Consider the following 24,138-nt stretch of genomic DNA (forward strand, 5'->3'; position numbering starts at 1 on the left):
GAGTATAACTTTGTACTCTCTTTGATCAGCCAGTCCAATGAGCAGTGCTCATCAAAATCTCTAGCTAAATTAAGTTTGATGGGCGCGGGCAATGCTTCGAAAAATAAATTCACAAATTCTGAGCATTCAAAAATGGGATAATCTTCAGCCATACTGTATGCATTTTTCAGCACAGAAAGTAATTCAATAGGGCTTTGATTTGCACTACATTTTAAACCGTATACAGCTATTTTTGCTGCAGTTTTAGTGCGATATTGCCCGAATTCTTTTCTGCACTGTCGTTTTGTCTCATTCCAGGAATGAATATTCATATCCTTTAGTGAAGCAAAGAATTTGTGATATTTACCTTCAAATACCCAGGGCAGAAATTCAATTTTTGACTGCTCACTTGTAACATTCAATATAAATAAAGCATTTTCAAAGGCCTCTAAGTGGTCAATTATACAATTGGTTCCCTTGTTGGAGAATTTAGGTACTGCATGACTTAAAAATTTAATTATTTTATGGGTGTCACATACCATATTAGACATATCTTGGGCTTTCCTAGGAACTTTATTTTTGGGGCTGGAGCATTCCCTATCTCCCCTTTTACTATGGGGAGACGCCCTACGTACATTAGTACTATGTGGGCTATTTGGGTAGCTAGCTCCGCCCTCTGACTCACTACTAGAGCTTCCCTCCCCCTCCTCAGCTGAGTTATAGCAGCTCCCTGAATTAATAGGGGTTCTTTGTCTAAATTCTTCCCTAAATGTCTGTATTTCATCCCTGAATCATTCTTTAAGAGAATTAGAATTATCTGCATTATTTTCACGGCTAATAGAGGGGTTTTCATTTTGGCAATACAATCTTTTTAAACTACTTAATTCTCTCTGGCTTTGTGTATTTTTGCTAGTAAATTTAAGTTATGCTTATCTAAGGCGGCTATGTCTTGGGCAAACTCATCAATTTTATTTTCGGCTATATTTAAATTCTCTTTGCATCTGCATGAGGAGCAAATACTATCTAGCCCCTGTATTTGCAATTCCTTCTCTATGAGATATAATGACATTTCATCAATAATGCATATTACAAGGGGCCAAGATTTTAGTATTAGTTCATCTCGCTTTTTGAGATTTTTGCATTGATTAATTTTTAATAATTCTTGGAATAATTCACTTTTTTCATTCCACCTTTCATCATCAATAGCAATATTTTTAGCCTTAATTTCAAGCATATCCATGTAATCATTTAATTCACCTGCAATATTAAACCTCTTTTTAATGTGGCCTATAATGTCCATCTTAAGAACATTGCCTTTAGTGAGGGGTATTTTCGGGGGACAAATTTCAACACTATGTACAGAATTAAATGATTCACTTCTGGTTACAGACATTCTTATATTGGCTTAGTATTAGTTAGATTAAAACGCTAATACAATTTTGGCCAATAAAAAGAAAAAAATAATATATATTTTCAAAAATATTAATATTAATTTTGAAATATGAAAAATTAATATTTCAATTTTAAAAAAAATGTTTTTAATATATATATATATTTTTTCAATAATAATTTCTATTACTACAAATATATTATATCAATGTGATGAATAGTAATAATATCTCAGCAGTGCCTCCAAATAATATGTCGGTATATGGCCGGGTTATAATACAATATATTTAAAAAGTATTCTTTAAAATAAAACCCCAATAAAATGCATATACAAAACCAGAAAATTCATATAAATTCCTAAATTCTTTATATTAGTTAAAATTTATAGATACATTTAAATATATTTATAGAAAAACAGATATGAATCAATACTATACAAGTTTGAACTGTTACAATTTTCTTTACACAGCAAACCAAATGTACCTTTAGAACTAGCCTTATTCACAATTGAATTGCATTACCTCACCACAATGAAATATCACAGTATGGGTCACTAACTTCCAGACAACTATACTTTAACAGTGTTTAGTTAAACAATAGAACAATAGACACTCTAAATGAAACACCAGAAGTTATATATATTCTAATTGTAAACAGACAGTTTATATGGCAATTTATCTAGGCTGAATTAAATTCTTAATTATCTACAATTAAGACAAATTCAAAAATATATTTATGTGGCTGCAACTATAAATTACTTGGCAAACAAAAGACTAGTTTTAAACTACACAGGACTGTGAATATGAGTCTAAAATATAAAGTACCTTTTTAAATCTGCTGAACTGCAATTTGTTATGGTTACCGAATACTTTTGATTTAAATATCAAAAAATAGAACAATCATACATCACCAGTTTGAGACAATTTGTAGTTCAATCTTTTCCAAATACTTTCAGATCACCTCATTTGAAGAAAAGTTATTGCATAGATCAAGAGTTAGTCTCAGCTTTTTGTTTAAAGTTGATTGTGTCCCAAGTATGGCAGCCAGTTATCAATCAGACCAGTGTAAACAGACCCAAAGCCTCAAGACTGTCCTCTCTTGCATTCAGCTTTTCTGTATATAATCATCAGTGATCTGTTTTTGGTCATGCCCTACGGATGCTTGTCCCTCTCATTGGTCATCTGGGAAAGGTCTCCCTGATTGGTTCTGTATGGATTCTAATAGTTAATATATTTGGCTGTCATACCATTCTAATCCCCTAGGGGGCAGCAGACAACCAGCAAATACAGTCTCACCTTCAATCACTGCTACATTCCAAATATCTCCTTATATTGTTATTATACAATACATTATAATTCCTAGCATTAATAAGTTACATGTTCAAATACACATGGGTCACACAGTATCATTTTTTTCTGATCATTTTAAGACCACATAGGAGGCACTTAACATCTTGCATATACTTAGGCCATGTCTGTAGGTAATTTGAATTTGGAAGTCCTATGTGTATTTAGTTGGTTCAGTACATGTTTATTTGATACAGCAAGCACCAATTTGCATTGAATAGTGAATGGTCCCACAAAACTTGTCACTTGTATCCTTTGAAAAAGCCTGTATATTCTCTCATAATTGTAGACGGAGCGGCTGGTTTTTTTTTAGATAAGAAAAAAAATTCTTTATCCAGGCCTCCTTTGAAATGTATAACTGGGACCTTTTGGCTTGTGATCTGATCTGTTTTAACTTCACACCTTAGGCAGGAAGTCTTTGAAATTAATTCCCTTGTTCTTGAACTCTGTGTTCCAGAACGAGAGTGGGGTTTGTCTCACAGACAGCTTCACAAACAAAAATGAGTCCCTGATCCCACCATAAATCCATGTGTAGATAAATATACATACACATATATATTATTTAATAATACTCAGATATCCTGACATAAAGAAGTACAGAGAAATATTAGGGGGCGCCCTAAACAAACAAAACAGAATAATAATTGCCAAGGTATGAAAATATATTGTGTGCAAATAAGTACAAAGTCAATGCAAAAGCAAAGTTCACAATTGTGTCCAGGCCCAGGCAGCTCTCTGTTGTGGCAGTAAGGTCCAACTCCCAAACTCAGCAATCTGTGGAAAAAGAACAAAAACAGGGGCACCACATGACCTAATTTTGCTAGATAATGTAAAGAGTGTAAATATATCAGTATAAGCACTCACATTTGATGTTGCACCAAAGGATATAGGTGCAAATGAGCAGACTGGATTATCAAGGTCATCCAGCAGACCAGACTCCCGCAATCAGCCAATACAGTCAGTGGGTATCTTCTGTTGGGCTCTCACCAAAGAGGGGGGAGGATATAGCAAATGATGATAAAGGGGGGAGGGAATGGGCTAATAAAATAGCTAAGGGATCTGGGAGGATGGTCTTTGGGGGGGAAGCTACACTACAGAAAAAAAAGTTAAAAAAATAATCAATTTTTATATAAACTGGGTACTGGCAGAAAGTTGCCAGTACCCAATATGGCTCAAAATAAGGTAGAGGGGGAGGGTTAGAGAGCTGTTTGGGGGAGGGGGGGCAGGGAGGTTGGGGGCTAAGGGGGGACCCTACACAGCAGCATATGTAAATATGCTATATAAAAAAACACGTTTTTATTTAAGTACTGGCAGACTTTCTGCCAGTACTTAAGATGGCAGGGATAATTGTGGGGTGGGGGAGGAAAGAGAGCTGTTTGGGAGGAGATCAGGGGGTGTGATGTGTCAGGTGGGAGGCTGATCTCTACACTAAAGCTAAAATTAACCCTGCAAGCTCCCTACAAGCTCCCTAATTAACCCCTGCACTGCTGGGCATAATACAAGTTTGGTGTGCAGCGACATTTAGAGGCCTTATAATTACCAAAAAGCAACGCCAAAGCCATATATGTCTGCTATTTCTGAACAAAGGGGATCTCAGAGAAGCATTTACAACCATTTATACCATACTTGCACAAGTTGTTTGTAAATAATTTCAGTGAGAAACCTAAAATTGTGAAAAATGTAACGTTTTTTTTTTTATTTGATCGCATTTGGCGGTGAAATGGTGGCATGAATTATACCAAGATGGGCCTAGATCAATACTTGGGGTTGTCTACTACACTACACTAAAGCTAAAATTAACCCTAGAAGCTCCCTACATGCTCCCTAATTAACCCCTTCACTGCTGGGCATAATACACGTGTGATGCGCAGTGGCATTTAGCGGCCTTCTAATTACCAAAAAGCAACACCAAAGCCATATATGTCTGCTATTTCTGAACAAAGGTGATCCCAGAGAAGCATCTACAGCCATTTATGCCATAATTACACAAGTTGTTTGTAAATAATTTCAGTGAGAAACCTAAAGTTTGTGAAAACATTTGTGAAAAAGTTAACGATTTTTTTTTTATTTGATCGCATTTGGCGGTGAAATGGTGGTATGAAATATACCGAAATGGGCCTTGATCAATACTTTGGGATGTCTTCTAAAATATATATATATATATATATATATATATATATATATATATATATATATATATATATATATATATATATATATATATATATATATATATTATATGTCAAGGGATATTCAGGGATTCCTGAAAGATATCAGTGTTCTAATGTAACTAGCGCTAATTTTGAAAAAAGTGGTTTGGAAATAGCAAAGTGCTACTTGTATTTATTGCCCTATAACTTGCAACAAAAAAAAAGCAAAGAACAGGTAAACATTGGGTATTTCTAAACTCAGGATAACATTTAGAAATTATTTAGCTTGGGTGTTTTTTGGTGGTTGTAGATGTGTAACAGATTTTGGGGGTCAAAGTTAGAAAAAGTGTTTTTTTTCGATTTTTTTAACTCATATTTTATAAAAAAAAATTATAGTAAATGATAAGATATGATGAAAATAATGGTATCTTTAGAAAGTCCATTTAATGGCGAGAAAAACGGTATATAATATGTGTGGGTACAGTAAATGAGTAAGAGTCAAATTACAGCTAAACACAAACACTGCAGAAATGTAAAAATAGCCCTTGTCCTTAAAGGAACACTGTACCCAATTTTTTTCTTTTGTAATGCAGAAAGAGCATGCAATTTTAAGCAACTTTCTAGTTTACTCCTATTATCAATTTTTCTTCGTTCTCTTGCTATCATTATTTGAAAAAGAAGGCATCTAAGCTTTTTTTTTGGTTTCAGAACTCTGGACAGCACTTTTTTATTGGTGGATGAATTTATCCACCAATCAGCAAGGACAACCCAGGTTGCTCACCAAAAATGGTCCGGCATCTAAACTTACATTCCTGCATTTCAAATAAAGATACCAAGAGAATGAAGAAAATTTGATAATAGGAGTAAATTAGAAAGTTGCTTAAAATCTCATGCTCAATCTGAATCATGAAAGAAACATTTTGGGTACAGTGTCCCTTTAAAGGGACAGTCTAGGCCAAAATAAACTTTCATGATTCAGATAGAGCATGCAATTTTAAACAATTTTCCAATTTACTTTTATCACCAATTTTGCTTTGTTCTCTTGGTATTCTTAGTTGAAAGCTTAACCTAGGAGGTTCATATGCTAATTTCTTAGACCTTGAAGGCCACCTCTTTTCAGAATGCATTTTAACAGTTTTTCACCACTACAGGGTGTTAGTTCATATATTTCATTTAGATAACACTGTGCTTGTGCACGTGAAGTTATCTGGGAGCAGGCACTGATTGGCTAAACTGCAAGTCTGTCAAAAGAACTAAAATAAAGGGGAAGAGGTTAAAAGTATATTAATATAACTGTGTTGGTTATGCAAAACTGGGGAATGGGTAATAAAGGGATTATCTATCTTTTAAAACAATAAAAATTCTGGTGTAGACTGTCCCTTTAAGGGAAAGAAATTAAAAAATGGCCTTGTCCTTAAGGGGTTAAACATGAATGTACTGACATGAAGCATCTTGATTTGGGTGAAATGCGTAGACTTTTACATCCCCATATGTTGAGGGATTTGTGTGAATGTTAGATGTTATAAGCCAGTTGATAGCAAATATCTAATTGTCTGTCCTTAGTACTTTAAGTACTGAAGTGCAGGATTCTCAATCTCGGTCTGACAGTGGAACACTATTTGGATTCTGCTTCCCGGCGTAAGTATCCATCCAGCACAAGCCTTAAAGAAGTCCCTTTTAGGCATTAACCCTTTAATGACCAGTGACTTGGGGGTTGCTTTTTTACAGGGAGTGCAGAATTATTAGGCAAGTTGTATTTTTGAGGATTAATTTTATTATTGAACAACAACCATGTTCTCAATGAACCCAAAAAACTCATTAATATCAAAGCTGAATAGTTTAAGGGATATTCAAGGTCAAGGGATATTCAGGGATTCCTGAAAGATATCAGTGTTCTAATGTAACTAGCGCTAATTTTGAAAAAAGTGGTTTGGAAATAGCAAAGTGCTACTTGTATTTATTGCCCTATAACTTGCAACAAAAAAAAAGCAAAGAACAGGTAAACATTGGGTATTTCTAAACTCAGGATAACATTTAGAAATTATTTAGCTTGGGTGTTTTTTGGTGGTTGTAGATGTGTAACAGATTTTGGGGGTCAAAGTTAGAAAAAGTGTTTTTTTTCGATTTTTTTAACTCATATTTTATAAAAAAAAATTATAGTAAATGATAAGATATGATGAAAATAATGGTATCTTTAGAAAGTCCATTTAATGGCGAGAAAAACGGTATATAATATGTGTGGGTACAGTAAATGAGTAAGAGTCAAATTACAGCTAAACACAAACACTGCAGAAATGTAAAAATAGCCCTTGTCCTTAAAGGAACACTGTACCCAATTTTTTTCTTTTGTAATGCAGAAAGAGCATGCAATTTTAAGCAACTTTCTAGTTTACTCCTATTATCAATTTTTCTTCGTTCTCTTGCTATCATTATTTGAAAAAGAAGGCATCTAAGCTTTTTTTTTGGTTTCAGAACTCTGGACAGCACTTTTTTATTGGTGGATGAATTTATCCACCAATCAGCAAGGACAACCCAGGTTGCTCACCAAAAATGGTCCGGCATCTAAACTTACATTCCTGCATTTCAAATAAAGATACCAAGAGAATGAAGAAAATTTGATAATAGGAGTAAATTAGAAAGTTGCTTAAAATCTCATGCTCAATCTGAATCATGAAAGAAAAATTTTGGGTACAGTGTCCCTTTAAAGGGACAGTCTAGGCCAAAATAAACTTTCATGATTCAGATAGAGCATGCAATTTTAAACAATTTTCCAATTTACTTTTATCACCAATTTTGCTTTGTTCTCTTGGTATTCTTAGTTGAAAGCTTAACCTAGGAGGTTCATATGCTAATTTCTTAGACCTTGAAGGCCACCTCTTTTCAGAATGCATTTTAACAGTTTTTCACCACTACAGGGTGTTAGTTCATATATTTCATTTAGATAACACTGTGCTTGTGCACGTGAAGTTATCTGGGAGCAGGCACTGATTGGCTAAACTGCAAGTCTGTCAAAAGAACTAAAATAAAGGGGAAGAGGTTAAAAGTATATTAATATAACTGTGTTGGTTATGCAAAACTGGGGAATGGGTAATAAAGGGATTATCTATCTTTTAAAACAATAAAAATTCTGGTGTAGACTGTCCCTTTAAGGGAAAGAAATTAAAAAATGGCCTTGTCCTTAAGGGGTTAAACATGAATGTACTGACATGAAGCATCTTGATTTGGGTGAAATGCGTAGACTTTTACATCCCCATATGTTGAGGGATTTGTGTGAATGTTAGATGTTATAAGCCAGTTGATAGCAAATATCTAATTGTCTGTCCTTAGTACTTTAAGTACTGAAGTGCAGGATTCTCAATCTCGGTCTGACAGTGGAACACTATTTGGATTCTGCTTCCCGGCGTAAGTATCCATCCAGCACAAGCCTTAAAGAAGTCCCTTTTAGGCATTAACCCTTTAATGACCAGTGACTTGGGGGTTGCTTTTTTACAGGGAGTGCAGAATTATTAGGCAAGTTGTATTTTTGAGGATTAATTTTATTATTGAACAACAACCATGTTCTCAATGAACCCAAAAAACTCATTAATATCAAAGCTGAATAGTTTTGGAAGTAGTTTTTAGTTTGTTTTTAGTTATAGCTATTTTAGGGGGATATCTGTGTGTGCAGGTGACTATTACTGTGCATAATTATTAGGCAACTTAACAAAAAACAAATATATACCCATTTCAATTATTTATTTTTACCAGTGAAACCAATATAACATCTCAACATTCACAAATATCATTTCTGACATTCAAAAACAAAACAAAAACAAATCAGTGACCAATATAGCCACCTTTCTTTGCAAGGACACTCAAAAGCCTGCCATCCATGGATTCTGTCAGTGTTTTGATCTGTTCACCATCAACATTGCGTGCAGCAGCAACCACAGCCTCCCAGACACTGTTCAGAGAGGTGTACTGTTTTCCCTCCTTGTAAATCTCACATTTGATGATGGACCACAGGTTCTCAATGGGGTTCAGATCAGGTGAACAAGGAGGCCATGTCATTAGATTTTCTTCTTTTATACCCTTTCTTGCCAGCCACGCTGTGGAGTACTTGGACGCGTGTGATGGAGCATTGTCCTGCATGAAAATCATGTTTTTCTTGAAGGATGCAGACTTCTTCCTGTACCACTGCTTGAAGAAGGTGTCTTCCAGAAACTGGCAGTAGGACTGGGAGTTGAGCTTGACTCCATCCTCAACCCGAAAAGGCCCCACAAGCTCATCTTTGATGATACCAGCCCAAACCAGTACTCCACCTCCACATTGCTGGCGTCTGAGTCGGACTGGAGCTCTCTGCCCTTTACCAACCAGCCACGGGCCCATCCATCTGGCCCATCAAGACTCACTCTCGTTTCATCAGTCCATAAAACCTTAGAAAAATCAGTCTTGAGATATTTCTTGGCCCAGTCTTGACGTTTCAGCTTGTGTGTCTTGTTCAGTGGTGGTCGTCTTTCAGCCTTTCTTACCCTGGCCATGTCTCTGAGTATTGCACACCTTGTGCTTTTGGGCACTCCAGTGATGTTGCAGCTCTGAAATATGGCCAAACTGGTGGCAAGTGGCATCTTGGCAGCTGCACGCTTGACTTTTCTCAGTTCATGGGCAGTTATTTTGCTCCTTGGTTTTTCCACACGCTTCTTGCGACCCTGTTGACTATTTTGAATGAAACGCTTGATTGTTCGATGATCACGCTTCAGAAGCTTTGCAATTTTAAGAGTGCTGCATCCCTCTGCAAGATATCTCACTATTTTTGACTTTTCTGAGCCTGTCAAGTCCTTCTTTTGACCCATTTTGCCAAAGGAAAGGAAGTTGCCTAATAATTATGCACACCTGATATAGGGTGTTGATGTCATTAGACCACACCCCTTCTCATTACAGAGTTGCACATCACCTAATATGCTTAATTGGTAGTAGGCTTTCAAACCTATACAGCTTGGAGTAAGACAACATGCATAAAGAGGATGATGTGGTCAAAATACTCATTTGCCTAATAATTCTGCACACAGTGTATAGCTATTTTAGGAAGCCAGCAGGAGGGAGGTAGGGTGGTCTAATAGCGTTGTCTTGCTGCTCTCAGCAAGAACTGCGCTATTATAAGAAGACAATCCCTTAAAGACCAGCGACGTACAGGGTACGTCGTTGTCGTTAAGGGGTTTAGAAATAAAGTGTAGTGGTCCTGACAGGTGCAAGTTGCAACATACTAAGGCAGGCTGTGGTAAGACATGCTACTAAAACTTATATGTGTTTCTTGGAGACTTTCTGTGACCGAGACTGTGAAGGTAATTTTTTATTCTGGCCTCCCTTATTTTAATTATGGATCTGTTGTTCCATTGGGCGATGTTTAGAAAAATGGTGCCCACAGCAGATGCCAGGGGTAATGTTTGTCCACCACGTCTCTGGCATGTGGTGAATTCTGGGGAATTGCGCTAAGACTTCTTAGAGGTTTACTGGCACCTAGGGCTTGGCAGTCATACAGTGTATACTGGAGTGAATGAGATAAATTCTTAAAATCTTTTAACACCTCTTGAAAAATCCCATCTGTGCAGATGTTTGTTTAGTGGTTGGGTTGCCTTTAGGTTAGTGGACTATCCCCTGGGACAATGCGAGGCAGTGTGGTATAGTGGCCATATTTTCCAAAATGTGGGCCAGATTACGAGTGGCGGGCTAACAGTTACAGTTGAGTGTTACACAAGTTGAAAGTAAACGCGATTGCATGAGCACAGTTGAAATTAATGCTCGTCGGGATAACGCATATTTAGAGCTCTAGTTAACTGTTTTGCAAAAAAAAGTGTCACAAAACACATCAAAAATACATTAAAAATTATCATTACACTCATTAATAATTATTAAAAACAAAATTGCACCAAAGAGTTATAAGTGCTTAAAGATATGAGATCTCAGGTGTTAGAAAAAAAGGGCTTTCACATTGAGATACATACATATACATGTCTAAATATGTAGATATATTTGTATACATATATATTTATATGTGCATATAAGTATTTACAGACAACATATATAAATATATATATATATGTGCATATAAGTATTTACAGACAACATATATAAATATATATATATATGTGCATATAAGTATTTACAGACAACATATATAAATATATATATATGTGCATATAAGTATTTACAGACAACATATATAAATATATATATATATATATGCATATAAGTATTTACAGACAACAAATATAAATATATATATATGTGCATATAAGTATTTACAGACAACATATATAAATATATATATATGTGCATATAAGTATTTACAGACAACAAATATAAATATATATATATGTGCATATAAGTATTTACAGACAACATATATAAATATATATATATGTGCATATAAGTATTTACAGACAACATATATAAATATATATACATATATGTGGATATAAGTATTTACAGACAACATATATAAATATATATGTGCATATAAGTATTTACAGACAACAAATATAAATATATATATATGTGCATATAAGTATTTACAGACAACATATATAAATATATATATATATATATATATATATGTGCATATAAGTATTTACAGACAACATATATAAATATATATATATATATGTGCATATAAGTATTTACAGACAACATAAATATATATATATATACATATATATATATATATATGTGCATATAAGTATTTACAGACAACATATATAAATATATATATATATATATATGTGCATATAAGTATTTACAGACAACATATATAAATATATATATGTGCATATAAGTATTTACAGACAACATATATAAATATATATATATATATGTGTATATAAGTATTTACAGACAACATATATAAATATATATACATATATGTGCATATAAGTATTTACAGACAACATATATAAATATATATATATGTGCATATAAGTATTTACAGACAACATATATAAATATATATATATATATATATATATATATATATATATATGTGCATATAAGTATTTACAGACAACATATATAAATATATATATATGTGCATATAAGTATTTACAGACAACATATATATATATATATATATATATATATATATATATATATGTGTGCATATAAGTATTTACAGACAACATATATAAATATATATATATGTGTATATAAGTATTTACAGACAACATATATAAATATATATACATATATGTGCATATAAGTATTTACAGGCAACATATATAAATATATATGTGCATATAAGTATTTGCAGACAACATATATAAATATATATATATATATATATGTGCATATAAGTATTTACAGACAACATATATATATATATATATATATATATATATATATATATATATATATATATATATGTGCATTGGAGCCCTTTGTAGTTAAGTAAATGAAAACATGTAAAAGCATATTTATGCACTATTCATATTTATTAAAGTGTTATACTGTGTATTTACTGTAAATATTTCACATTCCAATGTACACATAATGGAATATGTTCTAAGTATTTTTAAATAGATATTCCTATATATATCTGTATCTTATATACCTATATATAATTATGTATATATATTGTACCCCAAAAACCCCATCAGATATATGTAGAAATATGTATTTATGAATAAGTATTCTGCTATGTGAAGAACATTGGAAAGTTGAATATTCATATTTTCATGTCGGGTTAGTGCACTTAAGAATATGCAATGGAGTTTGCATGTGAGTAGGGTGTAAGGGTTTCAACTTGTAGTACGTGCACAAATCTTACTTCTAGTAATCTGCATTACACATCTCTAAATTCCCTTCTTTTGAAGTTACTTGTCAGGACTTCATAAGTAAATGGAATCATGGATTGACGGTCTGTTCCCAAGCTCTAATGAGCTTTTGATTGACTATAGGAGAAAAGGAAAACATATCCTAATCCAGCAAAATGCAGGCATTACAACATGTAGCTGAATTCAAAGACTTTGACAAGACTTTCCAGCAGGAAATACAATCCTTTTAAAACGGACTTATGTGTGTTTAAAATGCAGAAAATGTGTTTAAAATGCAGAAAATGGGCAAAGACTACATGGTGGTCATTTAACACACAGTCATACAAACCAGTGACCACTAGGGGTCAGCGCAGGAATAGGAATAAGAACAAGCAGAATAAAAATAGAAATACTGTATATCCTTTAGTTTGACAGAATATGACTATGACTCCTCAGATGTAGATACTATTAACCAGAGTCAGAAAGAAACAGTCTCTGCTTTGAATAAACCCCAATATTTTGAGAGTCAGTAAAAATGAAGAAGAGCCCACAACTTTTAAAAAAAATAAAAAATGGATTAACCCCTTGAGTGCTAAGCTTAAACTATTTTTTGGATGTTAACACATTTGTAAGAAGTCTTATTCTGAAGAAACATTTCTTTGGCACAAACAGTTCTACAAATGATGGGGATTTAGGTTGTGACTATACAGGGGAAACTTCTGATTTGTTGACCTTTAGTGAGTAAACTTTTATCCATGATTTACAATTCATGTAGGAAGAGAATAAAGATTAAGGGGTAGATTTATTAAATGGTGAGCGGATATGATTTGCCAATCGACCAATAGCGGGGGCTGTCAATCATCCCGATTGTATCGGATCGGGATGATTTCAATCCGCCGTCTAAAAGGTGGCGAACAGGTTAAGAAGCAGCGGTATTAATAAATGGAGCCCATAGAATAATTTAGAAGTGGACCGATTCTGTGGACATTTCCAGATACGAATCTGAGAGCAGGTTTTATCTTGTACAGAGTAGGGGTAAACCCTTAGTAGTTTTTCAATCAATTAAAAAAAAAACTGTACCCAAAGTCATGTCTATGATCAACAGATAGTGGTTACCACTAAAAGACTAATTGATAGAGGTTACAATCTTGAATTACTGGCCCAGAATCATAGGGAAGTAGATGAGATACCTAGAGAAACATTTTTGCAGTACAAGAATAGAGGCAGACAAACAAGGGATACTTTAAAAAAAAAATATATATCTTTCTTCGTTACTACATATAGTAACGATTATCATAAAATATGCAAAATTGTGAACCAATGTCTTTCTATTCTGTATGAAGATCCTACTATATGTTGCAAGGACAGTGAGCTGGTGATCAAGAGCTGGGCAAGCCCAAAATGCGTACAGCGATGCCATTACCCTTTGACAAAGGAAGCCGAACGCCCGGTTCTTATTTGCAGTCTAGTTTTGGACATAAGATGTCCCCTGGCCCAATTCCAGGGTGTTACCATTATATGATTAAATATCTCCAGGAATGTTTGGTGGCACATGGCCTCCAGGAAAGCGGGTTTCAGAGTGAAAAAGAAAGGTGCTGGCTGCGGGTGCTAAAGTTAACTTGCATGATAATATCAGGGTGGACTACTTCTGTCAAGTTAATAAGGTATATCAGACAGGGGCACTGACTTGTTTCTGAAGAATGTTAAGGCGATCCTGGCTTCCTATTGTGCTTGATGGCGGCAAGAGTCCCTTGTCCTCTTTGGGTGGCAGAAAGGGGTGCAGCAAAGTATAGTTTAGCCTGAACAGTTATAGAGGGGATGGACAAGTTGGGCAATTCGGACCCTAGTTGCCAGGGGGCTAGGGGTAGGTGGCCCACTGCATGAAACTGTCAGGCTGGCAGAATGAGGGCGCCTTCATTCCCTAAGCGTGGCTGTACAATTTACATTATTAGGTTGTAGGACAGGGATATCTTGCAGACTAAAGTTATGATAGTGTTTATGATTAAAAAGGTAAAACGTATTTATGTTGTAAATAAATTTAATATAAAGTTGTCTGTGTCATTTTGGGACATTGAGGGATAGCAGTTTAGGTGGTTTTCGCTAGCGTGAACAAAGATAAAAAAAAATGACGCATTAAAGTGAATGTAAAGTCACCACCCCCCAAGAACGCCACACTAATGTGCATAAAAAATAAGTTGAAGTTTAATTCATCATTTTTCAATGACTGCTATATTTACGCCAAAAATTAGCTTTTTATCAGTGATATCGCACTAAGATTCCTCCACCCGACATCTTCGCTATTTGAGTGACAGGTTTAGATGCACTCTTTTAACCAATCATAGACTCAACCACGGGGGTTTCAATCCTTTTTTCAAAACGTCACAGAATCTTAATACGCATGCGTTAAAACCTAAATTAGCGCATACTTCATCTATGTTTAGACGCGCGTTCACACTACTCTTCGCGCATGCGCACTTCCTAGAAATCATACTTATACCTAGATCGGAGAAGCTCTCATTATAAAATGAGTAATACATTTTCTATCCTTGCTATCACAGTGGCAGTTGTGAGAGGATATGGCTTCTAACAGCCTCTTGCTATGCTCACTTTAGTGGCCCCTAAAATGTATTGCATTTTAACATTTTTATGTCTATTGGCGGTGATGTGTATTGATAACTAACGCATGCACAATTGAAGGTGTACACGGGAGCGTGCTTGAAGTATACGTACAGAGCGGGTGGGACCGCTCTAAACGTCACACCAGGGAGAAGAAGGAAGTAATGACTGGGAGGAGTTTGGGTACGTAACTGAATCATATTTGAAAGAAAAATATATAATTAATCTTTATTTTTCAAAAAAAAATAAAGTGGTAGTTTAACTAATATCTATAAAAGAAAGCATTTGGAGGCTTTGTTAACAGGAAAATTGACATTCACTTTAATGCACAGACTTCTTTGAGAAGGTAGTAAAAACTGTTCACATTATTGAACTTAAATGGGAGAGATGGAGCCAGATAATTGATATAGTTAAATACATAAGAACATATAAGGAAAAGGTTTCTTCTCTTTAGATGATCTAGCAACTTCATGTCTATATTTAGCAGCATGTACAACTTTAGTTTAATCTATACATAACTTAGAAAACATACGGCTAGATTTAGAGCTTTGTCGGTAACGACCCGCGTAGCTAACGCTGGCTTTTTTTCTCCCGCACCTTTTAAATACCGCTGGTATTGAGAGTTCACAGAAGGGCTGCGTTAGGCTCCAAAAAGGGAGTGTATAGCATATTTACCGCCACTGCAACTCTCAATACCAGCGGTGCTTACGGACGCGGCCAGCTTCAAAAACGTGCTCGTGCACGATTCCCCCATAGGAAACAATGGGGCTGTTTGAGCTGAAAAAAAACCTAACACCTGCAAAAAAGCGTTCAGCTCCTAACGCAGCCCCATTGTTTCCTATGGGGAAACAGTTTCTAAGTCTGCACCTAACACTCTAACATGTACCCCGAGTCTAAACACCCCTAACCTTACACTTATTAACCCCTAATCTGCCGCCCCCGCTATCGCTGACACCTGCATATTTTTTTTAACCCCTAATCTGCCGCTCCGTACACCGCCGCAACCTACGTTATCCCTATGTACCCCTAATCTGCTGCCCCTAACACCGCCGACCCCTATATTATATTTATTAACCCCTAATCTGCCGCCCCCAACGTCGCCTCCACCTACCTACAATAATTAACCCCTAATCTGCCGACTGGACCTCACCGCTACTATAATAAATGTATTAACCCCTAAAGCTAAGTCTAACCCTAACACTAACACCCCCCTAAGTTAAATATAATTTAAATCTAATGAAATAAATTAACTCTTATTAAATAAATTATTCCTATTTAAAGCTAAATACTTACCTGTAAAATAAACCCTAATATAGCTACAATATAAATTATAATTATATTGTAGCTATTTTAGGATTAATATTTATTTTACAGGCAACTTTGTATTTATTTTAACCAGGTACAATAGCTATTAAATAGTTAATAACTATTTAATAGTTACCTAGTTAAAATAATTACAAAATTACCTGTAAAATAAATCCTAACCTAAGTTACAATTAAACCTAACACTACACTATAAATAAATTAATTAAATAAAATACCTACAATTAAACCTAACACTACACTATCAATAAATTAATTAAATACAATACCTACAAATAAATATAATTAAATAAGCTAACTAAAGTACAAAAAATAAAAAAGAACTAAGCTACAAAAAATAAAAAAATATTTACAAACATTAGAAAAATATTACAACAATTTTAAACTAATTACACCTACTCTAAGCCCCCTAATAAAATAACAAAGACCCCCAAAATAAAAAATGCCCTACCCTATTCTAAAATTAAAATAGAAAAGCTCTTTTACCTTAGCAGCCCTGAAAAGGGCCTTTTGCGGGGCATGCCCCAAAGAATTCAGCTCTTTTGCCTGTAAAAAAAAACATACAATACCCCCCAACATTACAACCCACCACCCACATACCCCTAATCTAACCCAAACCCCCCTTAAATAAACCTAACACTAAGCCCCTGAAGATCTCCCTACCTTGTCTTCACCACACCGGGTTCACCGATCGGTCCAGAAGAGCCTCCGAAGTCTTCATCCAAGCCCAAGCGGGGGGCTGAAGATGTCCATGATCCGGCTGAAGTCTTGATCCAAGTGGGAGCTGAAGAGGTCCATGATCCGGCTGAAGTCTTCATCCAAGCGGGAGCTGAAGAGGTCCATGATCCGACTGAACTCTTCATCCAAGCGGGAGCTGAAGAGGTCCATGATCCGGCTGAAGTCTTCTATCAAGCGGCATCTTCAATCTTCTTTCTTCCGGATCCATGTTCATCCCGCCGACGCGGAACATCCATCTTCACCGACGACTTCCCGACAAATGACAGTTCCTTTAAGGGACATCATCCAAGATGGCGTCCCTCGAATTCCATCAGCCAATCAGATTTTTCCTACCTTAATTCCGATTGGCTGATAGAATCCTATCAGCCAATCGGAATTCGAGGGACGCCATCTTGGATGACGTCCCTTAAAGGAACCGTCATTCGTTGGGAAGTCGTCGGTGAAGATGGATGTTCCGCGTCGGCGGGATGAACATGGATCCGGAAGAAAGAAGATTGAAGATGCCGCTTGATAGAAGACTTCAGCCGGATCATGGACCTCTTCAGCTCCCGCTTGGATGAAGAGTTCAGTCGGATCATGGACCTCTTCAGCTCCCGCTTGGATGAAGACTTCAGCCGGATCATGGACATCTTCAGCCCCCCGCTTGAGCTTGGATCAAGACATTGGAGCCTGGACCAATGGCTGATACCCGGTGTGGTGAAGATAAGGTAGGAAGATCTTCAGGGGCTTAGTGTTAGGTTTATTTAAGGGGGGTTTGGGTTGGATTAGGGGTATGTGGGTGGTGGGTTGTAATGTTGGGGGGGGGTATTGTATGTTTTTTTTTTTACAGGCAAAAGAGCTGAATTCTTTGTAGCATGCCCCGCAAAAGGCCCTTTTCAGGGCTGGTAAGGTAAAAGAGCTTTTCTATTTTAATTTTAGAATAGGGTAGGGCATTTTTTTATTTTGGGGGTCTTTGTTATTTTATTAGGGGGCTTAGAGTAGGTGTAATTAGTTTAAAATTGTTGTAATATTTTTCTAATGTTTGTAAATATTTTTTTATTTTTTGTAACTTAGTTCTTTTTTATTTTTTGTACTTTAGTTAGTTTATTTAATTGTATTTATTTGTAGGTATTGTATTTAATTAATTTATTGATAGTGTAGTGTTATGTTTAATTGTAGGTATTTTATTTAATTAATTTATTGATAGTGTAGTGTTAGGTTTAATTGTAACTTAGGTTAGGATTTATTTTAAGGTAATTTTGTAATTATTTTAACTAGGTAACTATTAAATAGTTATTAACTATTTAATAGCTATTGTACCTGGTTAAAATAAATACAAAGTTGCCTGTAAAATAAATATTAATCCTAAAATAGCTACAATATAATTATAATTTATAATGTAGCTATATTAGGGTTTATTTTACTGGTAAGTATTTAGCTTTAAATAGGAATAATTTATTTAATAAGAGTTAATTTATTTCGTAAGATTTAAATTATATTTAACTTAGGGGGGTGTTAGGGTTAAGGTTAGACTTAGCTTTAGGGGTTAATAAATGTATTAGAGTAGCGGTGAGGTCCGGTCGGCAGATTAGGGGTTAATACTTGAAGTTAGGTGTCGGCGATGTTAGGGAGGGCAGATTAGGGGTTAATACTATTTATTATAGGGTTATTGAGGCGGGAGTGAGGCGGATTAGGGGTTAATACATTTATTATAGTAGCGGTGAGGTTCGGTCGGCAGATTAGGGGTTAATAATTGTAGGTAGGTGGAGGCGACGTTGGGGGCGGCAGATTAGGGGTTAATAAATATAATATAGGGGTCGGTGGTGTTAGGGGCAGCAGATTAGAGGTTCATAGCGATAACGTAGGTTGCGGCGGTGTACGGAGAGGCAGATTAGGGGTTAAACATTTTTAATAGAGTGGCGGCGATGTGGGGGGACCTCGGTTTAGGGGTATATAGGTAGTTTGGGGTGTTAGTGTACGTTAGAGCACAGTAGTTAAGAACTTTATAAACCGGCGTTAGCCCAGAAAGCTCTTAACTCCTGACTTTTTTCTGCGGCTGGAGTTTTGTGGTTAGATTTCTAACGCTCACTTCAGCCAAGACTCTAAATACCGGCGTTAGAAAGATCCCATTGAAAAGATAGGATACGAAAATGGCGTAGGGGGATCTGCGGTATGGAAAAGTCGCGGATGTAAAGTGAGCGTTAGACCCTTTCCTGACTGACTCTAAATACCAGTGGTAGCCCAAAACCAGCGTTAGGAGCCTCTAACGCTGGTTTTGGCGGCTAACGCCAAACTCTAAATCTAGCCGATATTGTTTAACAAATAGCAGTGTTAGTAACGATTAAATCCTCTGTAGGAAAATCAAGAAGTTCTGTAAAGGTAGTGAATAACACCCTGATGCTTGACTAGTTCTGCCTGTCTTGTACTTAAACCTGGTGCCTGACTGTCCTCTTGACTATTGGTCTTCAAACCTGCTACAACTCCAAGTCATCACCGGTAGTGGCATCAGCAAGGGGTTCACCTCCCTGCAGCAGGGGTTGCTTTATTATTTTTTATTATTAAACCATACAATATGAGTCAACAGACCAAACAAAATAAAGTTAACAGCATCTTATAAAAACATTATTACTGCTGAGGAGATAACATTTAACATGCAGTTGACCATAAAGTCAGTAGGGAGAACAGCACCACTGTCAGTGCTTGGTAAAAGGGGATGTACTGCAATATCCCAATAATGTTCATCAATACATAGAGTACCAGCACAGTAGGTAAAAAATATATTTCTTTATTGAAGACCTTTGTAAAAAATCTTTTTACAAAGGTTTTCAATAAAGAAATATATTTTTTACCTACTGTGCTGGTACTCTATGTATTGATGCAGTTGACCATGGCAGGTCACGTATATGCACAGTTGTTCCTGCACATGCACGTGCAATTGTGACATGCTATTTGTTATCAGCTACACTCAGAACATACGTGGAAGGCAACAGGAGTACTCATGGTTTACTGCAGTTGATAATAGGAGTAAGTAAGAAAGTTACTTAAAATTGCCTGCCTATCTGAACCATAAAAGAAAACCTTTGGGTTTAGTGTCCCTTTAAATTTGAATTCATGAAAAGTACAATTAATAATTTAATTATTGTTTTCACTAATTATATCATTAAAATATTTAAACTTCAGCGGCGCAGCCAACTACCAACATGGATGGTCACTAATACACGGAGCTCTGAAAACTAGTAAATTAGGGAGGACAACTACTACTTAATAATTGGTAAAAAGCTATTACAACTGCCTCCTACTAGTCCCTAGACTGCTCTGAAACTAATTTGCTTCTCCTCCGAGTCATGCATGCCTGCTATAACTATAAGACCGGGAGTTGCAGGGGCGAAGTTTTGTGGCCTTGTCTAGGTATTGAACATGGAGGAACCTTACGCTACGCTACAGTCCTTACTTAAACTCTTGGAGGATAAGATGGACAGCTACTATGAAGACCTCATCGAAGCATGTAGCGGAGTAGATAGAGTTTATCCAGACTGGTCCAGTGCAGAGATGCCAACACCTATTAATGTGGGAGGCCAAAACGAGCCGCTTCACATGGACCTACCTTCGGACAGCTCTGAGTTGAGAGGGAAGATTGCGCTACTCCCGGCAGCGAAAGTGTTTTGTGAGAGTCAGCTGGCGGTAACAACGGAGCAACTCCTTAAACTAGAGAAGCATGAGGAGACTAGAATTCTAGCCGACAGATATGCGTACTTGGCTCCCGACGACTCTAACCTGTTCCCAGATGCGCCCTGGACTCCTACATATCCCAAGAGGCTGAAGGCCCACACCATTCTTGATGCCTACGACTGCCGTAGCAGTACAACTTACCTCAGCTCCCTTGTATACATGTGCGATATGGAATCACTCTTTTTGCTGTCAGATGGGACCCAGCTGGGGTTGAAGCTACTGCGGAGTGCTTTGGTTCTCAAGACCGATGGGCAGAGCGTGGGATGGATTCGTCTGGGTGTTGGCTAGATTGGCGTTCTTCACTTTAGCTAGGTATGAGGCCAGACTTTCACGGGTCGTGCTCTTGCCCTAGCTCCCCTGTGGATAAACTTCAGACACTGGCATTCATGATATGCCTGCTACCATTGTGGACCCTCCATTCACATATATACCTCCCTTTGTCATTGGACACTACTATCATCTATTACGTTCTGTCGTCTAATAAATCGAACTCATTGAAACTTAAGGAAGGCTGACTTTGAAGTACATTCTCAATGCATGAGATCAGATATTAACGCTTTTGATCGTTTCTTTTTTTTAGTTTTCTGCTTTTTTGGTTTGTAGCTCACAAAAGTTCAAATGAGTTATATACCCATTTAGGCTATAATCATAGACTGCCACACAAATCTACTTTATAAGTCTCTTGTAGCTACTAGTTATGTTTGTGAGGATTTGCACAATTTCACCAATTGTTTTCCACAGGAGGGGCCCTGATAATCCTACAGGATGTAAATGCAGCTCTTATCCTATAACTAATATCCCTTATATCCTAAGATGTACTTATTGTTATAATTCATATCTTGACTGTTAATTAGTGTTATATTCGTATATTTGCCCTGGAACTTCGCCTCTGCTACTCTCTGTGTCTATTTTTTTTTTTTTACCTAGCTTAAAAGATCTACGTCCCTGTTGCATTTTGGATACAAGTACTTTAATAGTTGGTACTGCTTATGTTGCCATTTATGGATCTAGTTAGCCTTTATGTTCTAGATCTCACATACCTAACTACCATATATGTGTATAGAAGTTATGTTATCAAGAGAATGCCAGCTAGTTTCATTAATTTTCTTAACATGGCCCAGAACTAAACATAGTAAATTTGGCTTTGCAGCTTCCCACAAGGGTTGGAGGGTTCCAGTTTGAGTCACCTCGATTGTGCACTGGATTTAACGGTATCATAAGATTTATCTTTATCCATGCCATTGATATTTATAATATATTTTTCTATGTCTTGACCTTGCTCTGGGACTACACAAATATGCCCCCTTAAAGGGTAAATCTCGGTTTTTGCCTACCACGTATATAACTAGAGAAATTTGTAAAGTTATTTTCAGTGCTACTTTCATACTAACATAAGCCTACTTCTCAGAGATTATATTCTTCTGGTTATGTGCTTTGGTGTCATACCTGAACATGATATTAGCCTTCAGTAGTCATACAGATGCAAACTATTATCTTCTTTTATCCCATACTTTGCGCACGCCTGCAAACTGTTATTGCTTGCTTTTGACAAGTGTACCTAAAGTCATTCTTAAAGGGGTATATAGGTCTTATAGATATGTCAATGCTATTTACTCCCCCCCCCACTTGTGTTTGCAAAAGGTCAGTCAGTGTAGTTTTGGTGACTTGTCTCTTGCTGTGTTAATATTATTACTCTAGAGTCCTGGGTACTTTGTTTCTGAACTACACAACATTGGGCTCAGGTATGCTACCTAATGTCCTTTTTAACTCCTCCTTCTCTGCACATATAGAGAAACTCCCCCATAGTGCTATTTTGATATACTTATACCTGCTAGACCAGGCCTCACACAGCGGATCAGGGGCTAGTCCCGGGTATACAAGCACTGGGCAAGCTAGACCTACCGGTAAACCCCTGTATCCTCTATATTAGATATATGGGGATACCTTCTTTCTGAATTATTCAAACACCTTATTTCTCTCTAACACTATAAGATTTATGTTACCTTAAAGCAATCTGAAAACCATTTGGCAAATTAATAGCCTAAATTTAGGTCTACCAGCATAATCAAAATGTATTCATGCCAAATACAACTAAACCTCTTATGATCTAACTTAGAGAAAAGTTTATATAATGTTATTATGTTCCAATTACTATCATGTACCGCTATTACAGATATTTCACAAGCTACTATACCTCCCCACAGGATATGACATGTGCCACGTGTATAACATGTTTTCATATGACCAAACTTACCTTATCACTACTTCATGTATGATGCCTAATATTCTTTATAACTACTCCTTCTCTGCACATATAGACAAACTCCCCTATAGAACTATTATGGTATTTTTTTCTAGGTGCTTTAAGTTCTTACTAGGTTTTTGTAACTCATTTGCATAGATAATATTATATGTATTGATAACGTTCAATATCAGAGTATGTCCTAATAAGGATCAATTACCCTGTCAACAAAGCAAGCTATCCTACTACTATGTAACTAGGTTGTGTACTAGAGCTGCTTATATAATCTACAACCCTACCTCCCCAATTCTTTATGTAACTATTTGTTTCTCTCTAGACATAATATATGCTTGTTTCTTGACAAGTATAATATTACGGGAGAATATGGTGATGGGATATTATAGCGTTCACTCCTTGTTTTGAACCAGATGTAGATGCCACCTGATGAAAGCTCATATTTATATACTGTAAGATAGTTGAAGTCCCTCGAACCTAACTTGTGATTGGGTGTATGCACATAGGCCTAGATTTAGAGTTGGGCGGTAGCCGTCAAAACCAGTGTTAGAGGCTCCTAACGCTGGTTTTAGGCTACCGCCGGTATTTGGAGTCAGTCAGGAAAGGGTCTAACGCTCACTTTCCAGCCGCGACTTTTCCATACCGCAGATCCCCTTACGTCAATTGCATATCCTATCTTTTCAATGGGATCTTTCTAACGCCGGTATTTAGTCGTGTCTGAAGTGAGCATTAGAAATCTAACGACAAAACTAATACAAATACTTATGTACCCCTAATCTGCTGCCCCTAACACCTCCGACCCCTATATTATATTTATTAACCCCTAACCTGCCCCCCACAACGTCGCC

This window comes from Bombina bombina, chromosome 1 (genome assembly GCF_027579735.1).
Source record: "Bombina bombina isolate aBomBom1 chromosome 1, aBomBom1.pri, whole genome shotgun sequence".
Lineage (NCBI taxonomy): Eukaryota > Metazoa > Chordata > Amphibia > Anura > Bombinatoridae > Bombina > Bombina bombina.